At 49.9% G+C, this 14,548-nt stretch overlaps 1 protein-coding gene across 1 annotated transcript in view; it reads right to left on the bottom strand.

Annotated features, from left to right (window-relative positions):
- LOC100762490 (calmodulin-binding transcription activator 1) overlaps nt 1–14,548 on the bottom strand; it is an 831,381-nt gene that overhangs the window by 283,095 nt on the left and 533,738 nt on the right. The gene's annotated exons all lie outside the window — the stretch shown is intronic.

Raw genomic sequence — 14,548 nt, 5'->3', positions numbered from 1 at the left:
GGCATTGTATTGGTCATCTAATTTAATTAATTACATTTAATTATAGTTCTTTAGAGGCCAGGAATTTCCATAAAGTCAGTGGGCTGCTTCCACAGCTGGAGGATGGTAGCGGATGGCGGCAGCAGTATGTCTGAGCCATGCAGCAGACAGCTTCCTGGGAGGCAGGCTGTCTGTGATGAGTGTATCAAGCATCATGGGATCTACCCCTGCAAACAGATACTAACATGCCCACACACACCTGTGTAGACTCACCCCTGCAAACAGATACTAACAGGTGCACACACACCTGTGTAGACACACACCTGCAAACAGATACTAACAGGTGCACACACACCTGTGTAGACACACACCTGCAAACAGATACTAACAGGTGCACACAAACCTGTGTAGACACACACCTGCAAACAGATACTAACAGGTGCACACACACCTGTGTAGACACACACCTGCAAACAGATACTAACAGGTGCACACACACCTGTGTAGACTCACCCCTGCAAATAGATACTAACAGGTGCACACACACCTGTGTAGACACACAACCTGCAAACAGATACTAACAGGTGCACACACACCTGTGTAGACACACGCCTGCAAACAGATACTAACAGGTGCACACACACCTGTGTAGACACACGCCTGCAAACAGATACTAACAGGTGCACACAAACCTGTGTAGACACACGCCTGCAAACAGATACTAACAGGTGCACACACACCTGTGTAGACACACGCCTGCAAACAGATACTAACAGGTGCACACACACCTGTGTAGACACACGCCTGCAAACAGACACTAACAGGTGCACACACACCTGTGTAGACACACGCCTGCAAACAGATACTAACAAACAGGTGCACACACACCTGTGTAGACATACACCTGCAAACAAATTTAACAGGTGCACACACACCTGTGTAGACATACACCTGCTCTGCACATAGAGGCCCACAAGTCTTCCAAGGAGCTTGAGAAGTTATCCTTCAAGTATAGTATGTGTCACAACTAGCAGAGCAAGTCAGGTAGGTCCCTTTGGCCTTGGGTGTCATGTGGCATCTGCATTTTGATGACATGAGGGATTTGCAGCCTCCTAGACTATATGTGCACAGCAGCCATGTTGGATACAGACATGTCTGTGTAGTCCATGTCCAAGGACTCTCCAGTCAGGAGATCAAAACCATGAGCTATGATGGACATGCTGTGCAGTCCGCAGTCACAGGCCATGAATATTTATCAGGGTCTTCTTGAAGATGCTGCTGAGTCAGGAATTGTAAGCCAGGTAGTTTACCCATAAAGCCACGCAGCAGGCTCTGAGGACCACTCTGAGCCCTGTGCAGGCTCCTGACCAGAGGCAGTTAGGGGTCTGGCCAGCTAGAAGCTCAGGTTGAATTACCGCAGCAGCCGTGACACTTGCTTAGCAGCCACAGGTGATACGGCTTCTGTGAGTGTGTTTCTCTTATTGGTTGGTGAATAAAACACTGATTGGCCAGTAGCCAGGCAGAAAGCACAGGCGGGGCTACCAGACAGGGAGAAGGCTGGGGAGAGGAGGCAGTAGAAGGTGGGAAAAGACGCCGTGCTGCCCAAGGAGTAACATGCCAGACTATGGGTAAGTCACAGTCTCGTGGCAATACATAGAAATGGTTAATAATCAAGACAGAGCTAGCTAATAAGAAGCCTGACCCATCAGCCAACAGTTTTATAATTAATATAGCATCCATGTGTTTATTTGGGGCAAATGGGCTGCAGGACCAGGCAGGACAGAAGCCTCCATCTACACACGGGTGGGTCACTTGCCATAGCCCCTAAGGCCAAATGCCCATAGGTTTCTTCATGGTTACACTTTCCCTGGCTGTGGCTCTCCCTGCCTCTGCTGTCTATTTCCTGAGACGCTGCCGTGGGGCAAGCAACTCCCAGTTTCCCATTTTCACTTCTGTCGTAGCTCCCAGTGCGATGACAGTTCATCTAGGAGGCACACCTTTGGCCATGTGCTTAAGGATGTCTCTAGAGAGATTTAACTGAGGTGGGGAGACCCACCCTGAATGTGGGTGGCAGCGTCCCATAGACTGGGACCCCAGAATGAATAAAAAGGGAACCGAGCACCAGCATCCATTTCCCTTCTGACTGCTGTGTCAGCACGACCAGCTGTCCGGTGCTCCTGCTCCCACGCTTTCCCTGCCACAACGGACGGACGCTTCTTCCTAAAACCGAGAGCCAAAGTGAACCCTGTAATCCCAAGCCACTTTTCTCAGGGATTTTGTTAGCGTCTACATTCACTTTACACCAGCTATCACGCAACCCTAATAATTTTCCTCAAGGAGAGGAGACCACGAGGCCCAGTCAATAAGCTTCCAGTCACCATCCTCTTGAGAGCTTTGTCCCAAGGCTGAGTGCCAACAGATCTGTGACATGGGTCCTTCATGTTCGGTGGCTGATCTAGCCTGTGCTTCCCAGACAGGTCCATGCCTTCACACTCAGGGTCTTGGAGCTCAAAACACATTCAACACTTTATCTGAGAGGAAAAGAACTTGGAGGATACCCCACTAGGGTGTCCTCAAGAGAGCCCTGGGGTGGGGAGTTTGCTAGTTCCCCTTAGAGATAAATATTTTTTTGCACAAAAGCTAAGTTGGGGCTTACTGGGTCATGAGGATTTGCTGGGGTCCCGTCTTCTCATCCCCGAGGCCCCCAGCAACCAGAGACTGAAGGAGACGTTTCCGTGGAAAGCAGGCTCGAGCCCACATGGCTGTGAAACCCCAGTGTTGCCGGCAGTGGGCACCCTCGCTCCCTGTAGCCTAACCTGCCCTGTCTCCCGCCAGCCGGCCTGTCACCTGCACTGTAAGGCCAATGCTCACCATGCAGCAGCAGCAGCAAACGCTGACAAGCTCCCTCTCCTTCCAGCATGCAGTCATGTGCAGAACACCAATGCAGCCGTGTGCAGAACATCAGCCCCGCCTGGCCCTCAACTGCTGGGACACGGCTGCCCTAGCCAGCAGCCAGCAGCCTGCAGCCAGCTTCTCCAGGGCACCGAGCTAGCCTTGACCTGTGAGTTCACAGGAACCTAACACTCACCCTTAGGGGTCACACGGGGCCATCCTCATTTACAGGTTAGCACATGGAAGTACTTGGGCAGAAATAGCTGACATAGCTGAGGCCCAAGCTTGTTGATATGTGACCGGAGGCTTTGAGGGTCACCCAAGTGGGACACCCTGTCACATCAGAGACAGTGAACGCAGATGCAGTCTGCGAGGAGGAAGCACCTCCCAGTGACCTGCAGGGAACAGGGCAGGAGGCTCCAGTACGAGAGGCCACCCTCCAGGCCCGACTCTCACGGGCTCAAGACCAAGGGCGTGAGGTATGCAGCTCAATGCCTCTATCTCTTTGATATTTTCACTTCAGCTCAACTGTAAAAGTAATGGATAATCTACGGTTGCACTAAAAAGACCTTTATTTCACGCTGATCGTTAGCTAGGGAGGCTTCGCACTGCAGATTAGTTCTATCAGAGGCCTGGAATTGCTCATATCAATTTCCTTGTTCTGAAAAGACTTCCTCAAAGCGCCTCACAAGCAGTTTCCCCATTGCCCAAAGGAAAGGGCTCAGCCGGGCTTCTTTCAGGGAGCCCTCAGCCAGGTTCTGGGAATGAAACTGAATGTGTGGCCCATGCTGAAGAGGGCGCCTGGGAAGGCGGCAGCTGAGAGTCCCCTCCTAATGGACAACAGGGACGATGCCGCCTGGGACTGTCTTCAGCTCTGTGCAGATGAGAGCAGGACGACTGGACTCCCGGGATGTCTACAGAAAGGGAAGTTTGTGCTGTGGCCGCTCACTTCCAGAGGGTCGCCGCAGCCTAAGTGCATGCTGAATGACATAAGAAGGGTAAGGGGTGGGCTTGCAGAGATAGCAAAAAGGACTAGCCTGTATAGGGATGCGGAGGGCAAAGGGTATTTCAGGAAATGGAGGATAGGTAGGTGGAGAGCGGCCAGTGTGAGTACCAGATATATATATATTTTAATCCTGAGGCTAGGGAGATGGCTCAGTGGGTAAACGCACTTGTCAGGCAAGCATGAGGACCTGAGTTCAAATCCCCAATATCCACACAAAGGGTGGATATATAACATTAGTACCTGTATCCCAGCATCCTACAGGGAGAGGGGGTGGACACAAGAGGCTACCTGGAAATTCTTGAGTCAGCTACTCAAAGTACACAGCAGCCAAGAGAGACTTGTCTTTAGAAGGCAGAAGGCAAGGACTGACCCCCAAGGAGGTCCGGTGACCCCCACATACACGCTGTGGCATGTGCATACTTGTACACATGAACACACACAAAAGATTAAAAAATACTGCATTAGAAGCATGGGACAAACACGCCATTGATGGGGAACTGTGAGCCGCAGTCCCAGTGCAAGACAGCTAAAACAATGTGTTATGCAAGGATGGGGAGAGTGACAGGTGAGCTGTGAGTTCCGAACAGAAAATGACAAGTGCATGTGCCCCGTGCCCCAGCAAGCCCATTTCTGGAATGTGTCCCACGCCTGTACTTGTGCAAGTAGAAAGTGATGTATGCACGCACACACTCCATATCGTAGCATGTTTCATAGAAAAAAAAAAGCCCAACAACAATGAATTATGGCTGTGTGAATTTGGAAAGAGTGAAATCAGACAATGTAGCAAAAAAGATCCCCGAGACAGTGGCAGACACTCTCTGGAGTAGCTCATTAAATGCCAAAAAAAAAAAAAAAAATGACACAGCTCTGAACAAATGGATGGGAAGTGTGCAGAGGCGCTCATGAGCTGTCTGCAGAGGAACCCCGAGCGCGGAAAGAAAACCAGCACGAGAACTCCATGGACGCCTCTTTCATTTTAGGTCGGTTTGATTTTCGAACCATGTGTTCATATTCACATAGGCAGAGCCATGGCTGTTCAGAGATGTCCATGCATACCTCTCTGGGACGCATGGCATGACGTCTTTCATGGCAAAAGGGACTGTGTAGCTGTGTTGGAGTTGAGGCTCTGAGGCAGGGGGTTACTCAGATGGGACACTGCCGTGTTTGGCATTGCTAGAAGCAGAGCCCCTTCTCAGGCTGTGGTCTGAGAAGAAAGGTCAGAGAAAAGAGTTAGAGTTGCCTCCTGCCAGCCATCCTGGCCACTCTGGTGTTCAATAACCTCTGCTTGCCACAATGCCTGAGGCAGGCACGTTAGCGCTGGTTTATTACATAACAGAAAATGGTGTCACAAGGAGATGAGGCTCTGAGTAGGACCCTGCATCCCTCAAGCTACAAACTAGAGTAAATCTTCCATTTCTGAAGCAGGACCACAGAAATACCTTACCAGCCCCAAATTCTCCTGTCCCTGAGCCTTTCTTTCACCCCCACGACCAGTTCCTATGCTTCCTTGAAAGCTCACTCACCTTCTCCAGGAAGCCTTCCCTGGTTCTCCTCTGTCCTCACTGCCCGCTGGAACCGTCTCTCCTTATCCACAAAGTGTTACTGTTGTTTCTGTCTCTTCCTCACTCACCCAGCTGTGAGCTTCTCAGGAGCTGTTTTCCCCAAATTACCAATAAAGTGCCTGTCATATAACACTCATTCATTCATTCATTCATTCACTTGTTCATCCATTCACTAATCAAATACTCTAAGCACCATTTTGTGCTAGGAGAATGGACGTCAATCCAGAGGAGACTGGCAGAGACTCTGAGCCCAGACCACCTTGAGGTTCCTGTCATGTGTTTTGATTCTCTTCCAGGTTTGAAATAATGGTTGTGTTTCCAACTCTCCACCGGTGCCTGGTCATCCCCCTTTTTACCAAAGCCCACTCACCTGGCCTGATTGTGCTCACTGTAACCAGACCAACCATAAACCGGAGGCCAGGAGACCTGGAGGGAGCCACTGACTGGACACTGGCTCTGATCTGGCCACAGGAGTAAATCAGAGTTTCTTGTTCTCTCTAATTTGGAAGATGGGACATTCAACCAAGTGTGGCCATGGCCTGGGAGACTGACGGGTCCCCTGCAGCAGCTGCAGGCTGCACATAGGCAAGGTTCAGGCTGTTCCCAGTAGGTAGGAGGGAAGGTCCAGGTGGGGGAAGTAAACAAGCCGGGCCCCAGCCTGAGGAGACACTGTGGGAGGTGGAGGGTGGAGCGTGGCTGGCCTAATGCCTCCTGACTCATCATCCACCCACCTGCATCTGCTTCACTCCCAGAGGAAGGATAACAGCACCTGGATTAGAGAGCAACAACTCCCTACCTCAAGCTCCCACTACTTCAGCAGGGTTTCTGGGGGCTTTGCTGCCTTTGTCACCAGCTCTGGCATTACTGGAGTGATGGAGAGCTGATGACTCAGTTCTCCTTTCAGGGAGAGGAAAACTACAGAGCTGGTGACTCACTCCTTCAAGGTGACTCAGAGTCTGTCTGGGACTGTAACCCAGTGACCTGGTTCCTGGACCTTGCTCTTGAGACCAAGGACATCATTTCAGGGCGGGGAGGGAGGTAGCAGGCACCCAAACCCAGAGCTCATGCCCTAATACAACTGCAAAAAGCAATTGCCTTATGTCTAGCATCAGTGTACCAATGAGGGTGTAGGGGTGTCTCACTATAGCATCGCAGTACAAAAAGAATGCTGAGATGCAATCTAGCAAGATCTGGGCAAGATCTGTGTTCTGGAAACTGCAAAGTACTGATGAAAGAAATCAAAGACTAAAAAGGAGAGGCGGGCACCATGCTGACTAGTCAAAGCCTCGGTAGCCGTGAACTGTCAGCACCTAGAGTCCTTAGCATTCCCCAGTCAACTAGTCTATAGATCCAATGCAGTTCCAATCAGAGTCCCAGCGGGACAGGCCTTCTGTAGAAATCAACAAACAAGTTTTAAAATTTACACAGAAATGCAAAGGAAGGAGAATTGCCAAGACAATTAGGAGAAAGAACGAAGCTGAAAGACACACCCTACCTGATTTTATGGCTCACAATAAAGCTACAGTAATAAGACAACGTGCACCTGGCAAGGAGACGGACACCAATAAGAGAGTCCTGAAATAGAACCTTGCCCATATAGTCAATCGATTTTCAATGTAAGTGCCAGGGAAACTCAGTGGCCAGAAGACAGTCACTTCAATATATTGTGCTTGAAAAATTGGATACCTGTGTTAAGAAAAAAAAAATGAACCCTCAGTCAATACTTTACACTATAAGCAAATACCAATGTCAGACGAGCCACAGGCAGAATATAAAATTTAAAACTGTGTGCTAGGTTTGTGTTCTGGGTGACACAAACCACGTTTAGATATTGGTGGTGGTAAAAGCACCAGTAAACAAAACAAAGCAAAACCCAACAATGACAAAACATTGAGAGACTTGACCTTATTGAAACTAAGACCCTGTGTCCTCTGAGAAGCTTGCCCATGAGTGTGAGGGTTAGGTGGCAAGCTGTCCACTGGGAGGGCACACTTGCAAGTCACATGGGGCTCGATTCCGACCAGCTCAAACAACTGACCATCGGTAGGAAAGGTGAGGGGGAGACGGCTCAGTGAGGGAAATGCTTGCTGTCCAGGTGTGAGGACCAGAATCCAGATTCCCCGCACTCATATAAAATAACTGGGTGTGATGGTGGCCTGTAGGAAAGGGAGAGAGTCGCCATGTGGTCCCAGGAAGAGAGGATGCATAAGGTTGGCGTCCTCGGTAAGATAAGTCCTTATAAAAATATATAGATTAGTAGTTATGGCTGATACTTAAGACTGAGCTAGCAAATAAGAAATCCTAGTCATTGGCCAGCAGCATTGTAACTAATATAAGACTCTGTGTGTTATTTTGGGGCCCTAAATCAGTGACAGAACCCAGGCAGCTGGCGGAAAGAGTTATCATTACAGTGGCCATCTGTAATCCCAGTGCTGAGGAGACGGGGACAGGTGGGTCCCTAGAGCCCACTGGTCAGTTAGTATAGTCAAACTGGTGAGATTCAGTGAGAAATCCTGTCTCAAAAAAATTAGGTAGAGAGAGCTTGGGAGACAGGTCTGTGGTTAAAGTGCTTACTGTGGAACCAGTGAGCATGAGGCTCAGGATTCACACCCCAGGACCCATGTAAATGCCCAGTGGGCATGGCAGCCTGCTTGTAATTCCAGCACTCAGAAGAGGGGATGACTGGAGTGAACTCACACCTAGACTAGTCATACGGACAAGATCTGAGTTCAGTAGGGACCTTGCCATCAACCAGTAAGACAGACAGCAACCAAGGAAGACTCCTGACATCTATTTCAGGCCCCTATACATGTGTGCTTATCCATATATCCACACACATGCACTCACACTGTACACACACACACACACACACACACACACACACACGAAAAGGGAAAAAAATAAGGTGAAGATCTAGTGAGGAGAACACCTAATGTCAACTTCCGGTCTCCACATACACATGTCCAGAAACCCACATGAATACATACATCACACATACATGTGTGAGCACACACACACACACACACACACACACACACACACACACACATGCAAGAGTGCACAACACACTTTAAATAGTTAATAATAAAAAAAACAAGAAAAATTGGCCATAAGATTTCAAATGTCACTCCCTCAGCTAGATATATAGATATATGCAATCAATCATCTGAAAAATATAATTTGTCACTAGAAAAACACAAATTAAAATCTCGATGAACTGCCTTTACTAGCTTACTTGCAGGCAAGGAGAAGGTCTACTAGAATTCATACATTGCTGGTGGGCATGAAAAGACAAGACCGTCTTTTTGGAATGCAGTCTATCAGTTTTTTATAAAGTTCAATGTGTTTACCACATAGCCAAGCAATTTCACGCCTAGAGATTTACCCAAGACATAAAAACAACTGATCACACAACAACTTTGCATGCATGTTGGAGTTTGGGAGGCATTTCTGAGCTGATGAAAATGTCCTATCTTTCATGGCACGGATGCTTACACATCTCTGTACAGCCGTCAAAGATCTGGAATGGGCAAGAGTTAGATGGCATGTGAGACCATGCCCATCCCAGCTCCAGGACTAGGCCACACGACCTATTTCTCTGAGTAACAATGTCATAATTTATAAGAGGATATTCAATACAAAACTCAGACACTGGCTGATGGTGTGTACCTGTTGCTGCCCCAGTTAGTTTTGACTCAATTTGATGCAGTCTAGAATCAACTGAGAGAGGAATTTCCTAGACTGGCCTGTGGGCATGTCTGAGGTACCGACTTGATTGTTAACTGATGTAAGAAGTCCAAGGTTCCTGTGGGCGGCACCATTTCCCAGGCTGATGGTTCTGAACTGTATGAGGAAACCAGTGCAGTAAAAGCCAGTCTGTGAGCCAGCTAGCAAACAGTATCCTCCATGGTTTCTGCTGCATTTCACAGATGTGACTTTCTCGTATGGAGGTAATGCTATGTGGAGCAGCAGCAGGCTTGCCTTCGAGGTCCTGTCTTGAGTGGCCCCAATGATGGACTGTAACCTGGAAGTGTAAGCTGAAGTAGACTCTTCCCTTCCCTACGTTGCCTTGGTAGGAGTGTTTTTTATCACAGCAACAGAGACAAAGTTAGAGCAAATGCTGTCAAGGGCCCATAGACAGCAGCAAACCCAGACACTAAAATGTGCCAACCCCAGGGAGACACAGGATGCACCGCTCAACCTTCTAACAGAGGTGAGAAATCCTTCTCACAACAACACAGAAATGAGCATCTAGTGAGTATGCACTGCAAGGCCAGGCCCTGATGTCTTTGGGGTGGCTGAGGAGGCCACAGAAGACAGCAGGCAGGCAAGGGCTGGTCAAGTGCAGGAAAGCAGGTGGTCAAGTAGGGCCCACAAGTGCCTTCTGCTCATCTCAAGCCCCAGTCACCTTGTTCTGCCGACTCTCTGCCCTGGTCAGGGGACAGGGAGGTTTGCAAACAGCTCTAAGGGGACACACAGCCTGGATGCAAGAGACTTCCAGTGCTCACTGAGACAGGAGCCTGGGAAGTGAGCCCCAGGGAGAAGACGAGCTCTGAGAGGAGATGGACTCCATCCCAGAGGAGGAGAGGATGAAGAGAGTCGAGGAGGGGGTTGGAGGTGAGCAGGTCTCCTCAGCATCTAGTTGTTGTTGCACAGCAGTAACAGGCCTGCTCCATCTGCTCTAGATGGCTCTATGAGAGCTGGAGTCAGACAGCCACTCACAACCAACCGCCCTCATCTTATGGAACACTGAAGCAGGGCTGTGAGACCCCAGGATTGGCTCAAACAGTGCAAGGACATCCTACAGTGGTAAATTAGAGTCTCCGTCCCACAGGACTCAGTCAGGTGAGGAGACAAGCATCTGCACCTGCAGGAGCAGGGCCACTGGCTGGAGGGTCACAGCCTGAGTGCCTTTCTGTCTATGCCCGCAGCCAAGGGACAGGCCTCCCTGGGTAGGAAATTAGAACGGCCGGTGAGTGGAGGTGAAGTGGCTGCTGCCTCCTTCTTGAAATGGATTTTCCAGAAGTGAACTCACCCTTGGAGCTGGCTCTCTAGCTGTGGGTCAGACTGTGAAGCACAACCCCATAGGACTCTACCAGGGAGCCCGGGGAGGACATACTCCAGCACCCTGAAGCACCCCTTCCTAGGCCTGTGCTCCTTGTGGTCAGCCCTTCTCCCTCACACCTGCTTCCCCTCTGATGCATACAGACTCTAAATTCCCATTGCTACTTACATGGGCCAAGTGCCCCAAAGTCTGTGGGGATGAACTAAAGACAGTCCTATTGTCTGGCTTGCAGAGACAGAGGTACTTTTGGCTCCTCTGTCTACAGGTGGCCTAGGGCTGGCCACCTGTTCTGAGAATTCTTTCCCTGGGGATACGTAAACAATGGGTCTACTTCCTCGTAAGGTCCCAATGACAAAGCATTGTAAGATTCCACCAAAGTCCACTCTGGGGGATCAGTGAGTTTATTAGGTGTCCTTATAGAGTATGGGGGACCCCAGATTAGCTACACTGCAAAGTCTTCACTCATGGCTGTATAGAGAGAGCCCCATGTTAACCATCCCTTAGCTTGTATACTCCAACACCTCCTAAGAACCCTCCTTTCCCAAGGCCATTCAAAATTCGGGGTAATTGCATACAAATGGCCGAGAGGAGTGGCTGGTCCAATAACCCTCCACACACCATCCTTATGAGAGACTGCCCACAGTCCACAGGCCCCACGGTGACTAACTCTAGCATGTATGTGCAGATGAAGATGGCGGCTATTTTCCTCAGGGGACTTCATTCTGCAGCAGCACCAGAGAGCAGGACACTGAGTGGACAGCACTGGCTGCCTTCCTGCTGGCCCTCACAGTGACCATGACAAAAGGAGACAGCAGTGTCCACTTCAACCTGATTCTATGGGTCACTTCATTTAATTCTCACAAAGACCCCGCACAAAGGGACAACTGCCCCATTTTCCAGATGAAAGAGCAATTGATTCCCAGAGTGGCAATCTGCCCAAGGCCAATGACAGGGACTTGAACTCAAGGCCCTCCAAGATCGGCCAGTTATAGACAGAAAAGCCCATCTCGTGACCTGGCTGCAGAAGAGAGGCCAAGCAGGAAGGGAGATGGATATAGATTCGAAAGCCTTCTCCAGGAACTCTGCCCCTAACAACCAAAAAGGCTTTCAAGGCATTGTCTGCAGAAAAAACAAAAACAAAAAAAACAAAACAAACCCTCATGTCAGGGGAGGGAAGAGGAAACCATGGGTGTGGAGATGAATTGTGTTACAGACAATATAGAAAGAAGACAGACTGCGCGACAGATTCCTTCTGACTGGGTCCTGCAAGGCCTCGTGGGATTTTTTTTTAATCCCAAGATTAATAGAAATTCTATTTTGCCACAGCCTCCTCCTCCCATGCACAGTCTCCCAATGTCATTTTTACGCTATGCAGCACGGATGTTTTGAGACAGAGACTTATGTAACACAGACTGGCCTTGAACTTGCTATGTCACCAAGGGTAGCCTAGAACACCTGATCTTCCTGCCCCCACTTCCCCACTGATGGAATTACAGGCATGGACCACCACCGCGCCTGGTTTATGAAGGGCTAGAGATGGAGCCCAGGGCTTTGTGCATGCTAGGCAAGCTCTCTGCCAGCTAATCACACCTATAGTTCTACACTGTGCACATTGAAAAAAAATCTATCCCATTGGGCCAGCGAGATGGCTCAGTAGGCAAAGGAACTTGTCACCAGGTCTGATGATCTGGGTTTGATCCCTGGGGCGCGTGCGGTGGGAGGGAGAGAACAGACCCCCACAGTGGGGTGCATGTGGTGGGAGGGAGAGAACAGCCCCCCACAGTGGTCCTCTGACTCCAGACGTATGCTGTGGCATGTGTGCCCACCGCTACACATGAATAAATGTAATTTTAAAAAGCCTATCCTGTAGTAGCTCTCTCCAGGTCTTAGTGGAACTAAAGCCACCTTGAAACTTCAAGAAGAGAAGCTGTCCAGGCTCGGCCCGTGGAGTGGACAAGCCACTGTCTGAGCCTATGAGGGACTTTTCATTTCCTGAACCAACTGTGCACTTGGCAAAAAAATGTGGCCAACCCTGGGCAAGGTTGCCCAGGTAGGAGATGCCTAAACACACGCTTTCTGACAACAGGTTATCTCCCAGTGGGCCACAGCCTCTCTCTGGACCACGTGTCTGCCTTCACTGGTCAATGTCTGCTCCACCTTGGCTCCTTGAAGAAGCTCCATGCCTTTGACCTCTGGAGGAATGGAGGATCAAATGCCAGGGGGAGCAGGGGCAGAGGCGGTTAGAGAGCTGAGCTCCAGGGCTGCTGTTGCCACCACCCCCACATTCTCTCTCAGGAGTGTATGGCAGCCTCTGAGGTCTTCCCAAGGCTGTCGGCCCCTCCTCATTCCAAGTACCGGCCTGTGAGCAGGAAATTTAAATGTCCAAATATCCCTTCAGAGATGTTATTTAAACATCAAGGCTGAGATAAACATTTTCAAGTTGACACGTAAAATGCCTAAGGCAAACGTCTCCACGGCTTTATTCTGAAAATATTGCTATCCAGAAGAAAAAACAAAAACCCAAAACCCTGTTAATAGCAAGCTGAAAGGAGACAGGGGACTCCCCTGCGGAAGCTGGGTGGTCTGAAGCCTGCTGGTGGAATGCTGTTTCCTGTGGGGACATTTCACTGTGGTGGTGCAGGGCACAACCTGAAGAGAAGGGCACAGCTGGCCCCATCTCCACTCAGGCCCAGCTGAGCCATCTCAGAGGCAGGGCACTAACTGGTAAGGAAGGCAGTAGCCCTCGGTAGCCTAATGCTTGTTCCTTTGCCAACCTAGTGCCCCCAAGAGACTCTGGACCCCAAAGCCACAGACCCACCTCTCGTGATTAACAGCCAGGCTGCACCAGGGTCATGTGCTGAAGCAAGTCATGGGATTTTATGGCCCCCGTGATTTAGCACACCTAGCCTTCTCTCTCCATTTTAATTAAATTAGCAAAAACAAAGACTGACAAAATGGCCGAGATTTGCTGATTTATCGGATGTCTGCCCTTGCTACTTAGATGGGCACAAACTTCTTGGAACTTCAAATGAGAAAATGGGAAAAACCGGGCACCTGATGTATTTAGTAGCATCCAATGAGCAGTGGATTCCGAGGAGGCTGTGTGAGGCAATGTACCACCCCATTAAGCACTGTGCGGTGTGGGGCCTCGGGAGCCTGCACGGCAACCATAGGAGAACCGCACCTGGACATGCAGGGTAGGCACCAGGTAAAGCTCACAGCTCTAGAAGGCCTGGCCAGCAGGAGTCAGGATGGAAAGCAAGCCACCAGGCCCTGCGGAGCTGTAAAAACCACTTGATGGTGACTGTAAAAAGAGCATGGGCGAAGACTGCAGAGGGTCCGATGTCCACCTGCCACACTGCTGTCACCTGCCCATACCCTGGCCAGGTTCACCCAGCCCTGTCCTATCCCAGAGCCACCCAGGCCTGTTCTTTGAGGGGACAGGATTCTCCGTCCCTCTCTGATAGCACTGCTCCCTACGTGGCACTGATAAGGTCCACCTTTTACTACAGCAGAAGAATGAAAGCAGGTACGAGGAGGGGGCTGAACAGGAATCCAATAATCCTCCATTTTCATCCCCACCGCCCTGCCGGTCGGCATCGTTATCATCAATACCAGCACCAGCTTCATCATCTCCAATAGCACCGCACCCTCATCATCATCACCACCATCTCCATCAGCAGCCATGATAGAACCATCAGGACCACAGTCAACAGCATCATCACAATCATTACCATCGTCACCACCGTCACCACCGCCGTCAGTGGAAGCGATAGCACCATCAGGGCCATTAGCGAGCTCAATATCACTAATGGCATAACCACAGCCATCACCATCACCGTCAGCAGTGGCTGCAGTAACTTCAGGACTACTGACATCACAATTGTAATACTGCCATCATTGTCACAACCAACGTCACCATCATCACCTCCACTACCATCGTCGCTGTCAGCGTCATCGTTGTCAGGACTGTCACCATCATCACACTGAGACCTTTAATGGTAATCACCATCACTTCCACCCCACCATCACCTCCACCATTAG

The sequence above is a fragment of the Cricetulus griseus genome, chromosome 2 (genome assembly GCF_003668045.3).
Source record: "Cricetulus griseus strain 17A/GY chromosome 2, alternate assembly CriGri-PICRH-1.0, whole genome shotgun sequence".
In the NCBI taxonomy this organism is placed as follows: domain Eukaryota; kingdom Metazoa; phylum Chordata; class Mammalia; order Rodentia; family Cricetidae; genus Cricetulus; species Cricetulus griseus.
Note: the sequence above shows the minus strand (reverse complement) of the source record. Positions and strands in the feature narration are given on the sequence as shown.